Source organism: Mus caroli, chromosome 12, assembly GCF_900094665.2.
Source record: "Mus caroli chromosome 12, CAROLI_EIJ_v1.1, whole genome shotgun sequence".
In the NCBI taxonomy this organism is placed as follows: Eukaryota; Metazoa; Chordata; class Mammalia; order Rodentia; family Muridae; genus Mus; species Mus caroli.
Window position 1 is genome coordinate 55,895,186 of NC_034581.1, and position 7,332 is coordinate 55,902,517.

Below are 7,332 nucleotides of genomic sequence, written 5' to 3' on the forward strand. Positions count from 1 at the left end.
TATTCTATCTCTTACCTCAGTTATTAAACCAGACATTGTTATTCAATTTGAATTATCATCAAAATGTGGTGACTCGGGTATCCACAGAACTGTTACAATCAAAGTGCTGGAGGTTTAGAAGAGAATAGAATAAGTCAGACACACTTATTTATGTAACTGTAATTTTAAGGGCCAGTATTTTGAAATCAAAATTTGTATTAAAAATAAGAAATAGAAAATAATACTGTTTTGCAAAACAAATTATTAATGTCAGTAACATTTGTACTTCTAAAGGCACTTGGCTTCTATGGCCTCTATTTCAAGGGTTGTGATTTGACCAAATGGTTAGGTGTACATGTATTTATTACTGTATTTGACTGAATCTGGGTATGGTATATAAATTTAGGGGATATTATACATTGGTTGCTAAGAGCCACAGTAAATTTACATAACACAATTATTTTTTTAATTTAATTTTATTTTTTTGAATTTATAATTTTTATTAGACACTTTCTTTATTTACATTTCAAATGTTATCCCCTTTCCTAGTTTCCCCTCCGAAAATCCCCTATCCCTTGTCCTCCTCCCCCTGCTCACCAATCCACCCACTCCTGCCTCCTTGCCCTGGCATGGCAGTCCCCTCTACCAGGGCATAGAACCTTCCCAGGACCAAGGGCCTCTCCTCTCGTTGATGACTGACTAAGCCATCCTCTGCTATATATGCAGCTAGAAACATGAGTCCCACCATGTGCTTTCTTTGTTTAGTGGTTAAGTCCCAGGGAGCTCTGGAGATACTGGTTACTTCATGTTGTTGTTCCTTCAGTGGAGCTGCAAACCCCTTAAACTCCTTGGGTACTTTCTCTAGCTCCTTCATTGGGGACCCTGTGCTCTCTCACCAGAGATTCTGAAACTTATTGAGGAGAAAGTGAAGAAGAGCATTGAATATATGGACATAGGAGGAAAATTCCTGAACAGAGCACCAATGGCTTGTACTGTAAGATCAAGAAATAACAAATGGGACCTCATAAAATTGCAAAGCTTCTGTAATCAAAGAACCCTGTCAATAAGACAAAAAGGCCACCAACAGATTGGGAAAAGATTTTTACCAATCCTAAATCCATTAGAGGGCTAATATCTAAAATATACAAAGAACTCAAGAAGTTAGACTCCAGAAAACCAGATAAACATGTTTAAAAATGGGGTACAGAGCTAAGCAAAGAATTCTCATCTGAGGAATAATGAATGGCTGAGAACCTAAAAAAATGTTCAACATCCTTAGTCATCAGGGAAACACAAATCAAAATAACCCTAAGATTCCACCTCATACCAGACAGAATGGCTAAGATCAAAAACTCAGGTGACAGGAGAAAGAGGAACACTCCTCCAATGCTGGTGGGATTGCAAGCTGGTACAACAACTCTGAAAATCAGTTTGGCAGTTCCTCAGAAAATTGGGCATAGTACTACCAGAAGATCCAGCAATGCCACTCCTGAGCATATACCCAGAAGATGCTTCAATATGTAATAAGGGTACATGCTCCACTATGTTCATAGCAGCCTTATTTATAATAGCTAGAACCTGGAAAGAACCCAGATGCCCCTCAACAGAGAAATGGATACAGAAAATGTGATACATTTACACAATGGAGTACTACTCAGCTATTAAAACAATGGATTTATGAAATGCTTAGACAAATGGATGGATCTGGAGGATATCATCCTAAGTGAGATAACCCAATTACAAAAATAACACACATGGTATGCACTCATTGATAGGTGCCTACTAGCCCAGAAACTCACAATACCCAAGATACAATTTGCAAAACACATGAAACTCAAGAAGGAAGACCAAAGTGTGGATACTTTGATCCTTCTTAGAAGGGAGAAAAATACCCATCGAAGGAGTTACAGAGACAAATTTCAGAGCAGAGACTAAAGTAATGACCATCCAGAGACTGCCCCACCTATGGATCCATCCCATAAACTCTCACCAAACCCAGACACTATTGTGGATACCAACAAGAGCTTGCTGACAGGAGCCTGATATAGTTGTCTCCTGGGAGGCTGTGCCAGTGCCTAACAAATATACAGTTAGTTTCTTACTGCTTATTTTATTTATTTACATTTCAAATATTGTCCCCCTCCCAGTTTCCCCTATGAGAACTCCCCAATACATCCTCCCTCCACTTTGCCTCTATGAGGGTGCTTCCCCACCCACCCAGACAATCCTGACTCACCACTCTAGTGTTCCCTTATGCTAAGGTATCAAGCTTCCAGAGGACCATGGTCCACCAATCCCATTGATGCTGGATAAGGCAATCCTCTGACACATAAGCTGGAGTCATTGGTCTCTCCATGTGTACTCTTAGGTTGGTGTTTTAGTTCATGGGAGCTATGGGTGGTGGGTTAGTTGATATTGTTGGTTTTCCTATAGGGTTGCAGTCTCTTTCAGTTCCCAGGATAGCAAAAACTGTTCTCAAAAATAAGAGAACTTCTGGGGAATTATCATCCTTGACCTCAAGCTGTACTACAGAAGAATAGTGATAAAAACAGCATAGAATTGGTACAGAGACAGGCAGGTAAATCAATGGAATAGAATTGAAGACCCAGAAATAAACCCACACACCTATTGCCACTTGCTCTTTGACAAAGAAGCCAAAACCATCCAGTAGAAAAAAAGACAGCATATCTAATAAAGTTGCTAGTTCAAGTGGCAGTCATCATGTAGAAAAATACAAATTGATGATTCTTATCTCTTGTACAAAGCTCAAGTCCAAGTGGATCAGGACCTCCACATAAGACCAGCAATTAGTATTTTAAGAATTATATAAAAATGTTCATATATAGTGAAGTTGCTAAAAACAGAACTAATACATAAATAAGTTAATACATTTGTATACATGTTAAGTGTATGAAAGAAGAATCTTAACTCTAAAGTAATTAGAGGCACTGTCGTAGTATATAGAGAAGAGAACATGGAACTGGACAGGGAAGAGAATATTAAAATTCTTAAAAGAGAAACTTGTCACAAGAAGTATATCTTTTAGACTGAGACTTCATGATAATGTAAAGATTATCCATGTGTTTCTGATACAGTTGCACTTCAGAAGTAAGTGATACACTCTGTTATGGAGTAAAAAGATATTAGCACTGGAATAATAACCAGTAAATTCCTCAGTAAAATATATGTTAAACTTGTTTTGAGCTTCCTTTGTGGTAAAAAGTTCCAAAATGTGCTTCTTTCTTTTAGATGTCTGTAAATGTTGCCATATCATGTTACTTAATTTTGACATCCTGACAATTTCTCTTAAATAACTATCATCTGTATAATAATGTGTTCATAGCAATGCTCCCATTGACACAATAAGAGAAAGAAGAATCTAACTTTTCATTATTTAGAGAATGATCATTTTAAATGACATAAATCTTCAGTAATATTGATTATCTCAGCTAACATTTTCAGCAGAGTAGGTCCATACATCAAAAGTCTACTAAAATGTGCCAGGGTCTTCACTGTGCTGTTTTCTTTTTGTTACAATTTCTGCATTTTGCTTTCTGTACATGGCTCAAGACTAATTTAGAGAATTAAAAATGGTAGAATTTTCTTGTTGTTAATGAATAATAAAATTAAATAAGTATAAAAATTTAGCAAGGTTATTTTTCCTCACATAATAATGCCTATAAATTAAGCTGGCGAGATTTCAAATGTTTTAACCTTTGAGCACCACTGACACCTGACCTGTATCCTGTCACTGACTGATGACAAGATAGAAACCACTCCCCATACTTGGTTTCGGACTGCCATACTTGGGCTGTAGCATGTGCATGCCTACACTCACATATATCATATACACATATCATAATTAGTTAAGAAATCTGAGAGGGAGAGTCAGTTTTCTCCAGGGGAAAAGTCCTGCATTGGTTACCTAAGCCTAACAATTGATCAGTCCTGAAGTCATTTACATATGAGCAATGCTAAATGGCCCGAGTATGATGCATGTACATGTATATACATTTGTACCCACATCTACTCATATATACACATACAGATGCACACATGTGTGTGGCAATAACAAAAAGAAGTCATGGATTTGGCATGGGAAGAAGAGACCTTGGAGGAGGTGGAGGTATAGCAGAAGTGAGAGTTATACAAATGCAGCACACATTTAGATATAACATTCTTAAACATAATTAAATTAACCTTAAATTCTGAAAGTGCATGTATTTTAAATGTAATTAATATAAACATGTGACAGTATGTAGAAGAGATGAATATATGAGCTTTAGAAATTTAAGAAAAATTTCACTATTTAGGCCTAAGGGTGCTTTTTAAATTTAAAGTTGTAAATACAAACCTGTTGTATAATTTTCTAAATAGCATTGATATGCTAATTCAAGAATGAGCAAAATAGACAAGACCCATAATATGTATTTCAATAGATAGCAAACCAGCTATCTTGTCATTTACGTGGAAAAAAATGTCAGTCGAAGATCATATAAACATGAACAAGTATAAATGACACTATTTATGAGATAACCATAAAATAAAAGATAGTTGGAAAAATATTTTTGAAATCCCCTCTCTATATTCATTTATATCTTCTTGATGGCATTGGAAGCTGAAAAAAAGAAGAACAAAATTTCATTATTCAAAAGAAAAGACACATAATTTTTTCCTCTGAAAAATCTTTTCTTAACATTGAATTAATTAATAAATAGATGATAGATAGTATCCTGAGAGACATGCCAATGGATATAAACACTGGGCAATTTCTTAAGGGATACAGTTTCAATTCTCAGTCCCCATATAGATTTTAACTTCTGTAGCTCCAGTTATAGGAGCTCCTATGAACTTTTCATGTTTCCTCTGGGTAGTGTGCATAGGAGGGTCACATTCAGAAAATAGACATACATAGAAGCTCACATATACATAATAAAAACAGTTAAACCAGTTTTAAAAGCAACATGTAGGAGTAGTTTTATTTCATATTTAGAATTTTAGGTGTAAAAATCTTTTAAAAGATGTCTAGATCATTAAATGTATTACAATATTGCTTATAAGCAAAAGCAGGCCAGACAGTTAATTTCTTCTAAGTTACAGAGTATATTTGAAATCCATTTATCACCATATTTAGAGAAGTATTATTTATAATTTAATACCTAGACAAAAGTATACTTAAATATAAAGAGAAACATAATTAGATAGATTATCTAATAACAGAAAATTTATGATTGGCCATAAGTATGTGAGGAAAGACCTCTAGTACATTTAATAAAATAATTAATGAACAAAATATGCAAAAAAGAAAGATGAATGCATAAGGCAAATTAAAGATTAAAACATTAAAAGCTATCATACTTACTTGTGTGTAATTTTCCATTTATTGTATAAAAAAACTATATAAAGTATCCATGAAGTAATTCTGAACCTCAGACATTTAATTCAAGTCTGCCTGTACTTGTTTCCTTCAGTCTTTGTGTAATTGTGGGCAGAAAACGAGCAGGAAAAAAATAACTGGAAGACAGGTAAGCCAAAAATTTCATAGCTGAACATCAGACTAAAAAAGAAATAAAATGATATCAATACCAATTCTTAATTTAGAATGGATCCCAAATAAGAAGTAAACTATGAAGCTAAAACTTCTTGAAGAATATATATGGAAAATATTTGTAGATGTGTGTGTTTGATGAACTATAAGATACAATGACCATTTGAGTCTAATGGAGTTTTGCCAAACAATTCTTCAATAATATTTTTATCTCTGAAAGAACTAAGAGAATAAAAGTCATATCATAAACTAAGAAATATTAGTAAAATAAAATATCAAGGATAAAATATATTGTAAATATATGGAACATTTATATGTCTAAATTATCATAGCATAAATTAAAATAGAATAAGATATCTGATTATATGAATATACATATACATACATACATATATAGATTACTACATACTACAGAATATCTAAATAACTTTAATAAAAATACTTGTAAGTTTGTAAAGTTAAAGTAACTCTTACTACCTTCTAGTTAGAACAAAAAAGCTGATAACATTGCTTAAGAGCATCACTTGACAGTCTATCAGAAAGTAAGTCATACATTTTCCATGTGAACAAAAAATGTATACTTAGTTTCTACTCAACTGATTTGAAAGTCTGCATGTAAGTGTACTGGTCAGTTTTGTTTTTAACTATCAAATTCATAAGTAATCAAGATGGTCATTGAGAAATGAATGAATATAAAGTTAACAATATTTTTATACTTTTACAAAGTATTCCATGACCGTGTATAGATAAAGTTTAAAGAATTTTCTGCCAATTAATTAGATCATTATACATCATACATTGTTATTCTATTTATATAATATCCTGGAAGGAGAACTTTAGAGATTGAAGATAGATCATTGTTGAAAGGCATTTGTTTGGCAAAGAACATTGGTTTCATTGCATAATGAATAGATTTTATAAATCTATAATGCTAGACACATTCTATTTTTGTCAAAATCCATATAATTACATAACACAAATAATGAGTCTTAGCTATGTGAATCAAACAAATCAACAACATCAACCAACCAGACCTCCCATAGCTCCCAGGGACTAAACCACCAACCAAAGAGTACACATGGAGGAACCCATGGCTCCAACTGCATATGTAGTAGCAGATGGCCTTATCTGGCATCAGTGGGAGGGAAAGCCCTTGGTCCCATGAAAGCTCTATGCCCCAGTATCAGGGAATGCTAGGGTGGTGATGCAGGAATGGGAGTAGGTGGGTGGAAGAACACCCTCATAGAAGTGGGGGAGGGTTGTGGGATAGTAGGTGCTTGGAGGGGAAACTGGGAAAGGAGATAACAGTTAAAATGTTAATAAAATAACCAAGAAAAATTTTAAAACAACAACAACAAAAAAATACCAAAGTCAGAGAGGCTGAATTATCTATCATAAACTGATCATTTTTTAATATATTACAAACACACACCATAATCTGTTTTACAAGGATTTGGGTAAAAATTCCTTTTCATAATAACTTTGGAAATAAGTGGAGACTAAGGACAGAAGAAAAATTTAAAAGTCAAAGAATGCTTTTGGTAAAGTTGTACTCTACTGAAGCTAGCAAATCCATGATCAAGATGCTTTTATAAATACCTTGCTCAGCCACAATCAGAAGATTCCTCCTGCAGTACAAAGAATAAATACAGAGACTCACAGCTGTACAATGGGCAGAGAGTCAGAGACTTTGGAACACTCAGCCCTAAGTGGGATGTCTTTTTTTTTTAATTTTTAATATTTTTATTACATATTTTCCTCAATTACATTTCCAATGCTATCCCAAAAGTCCCCCATAGCGCCCC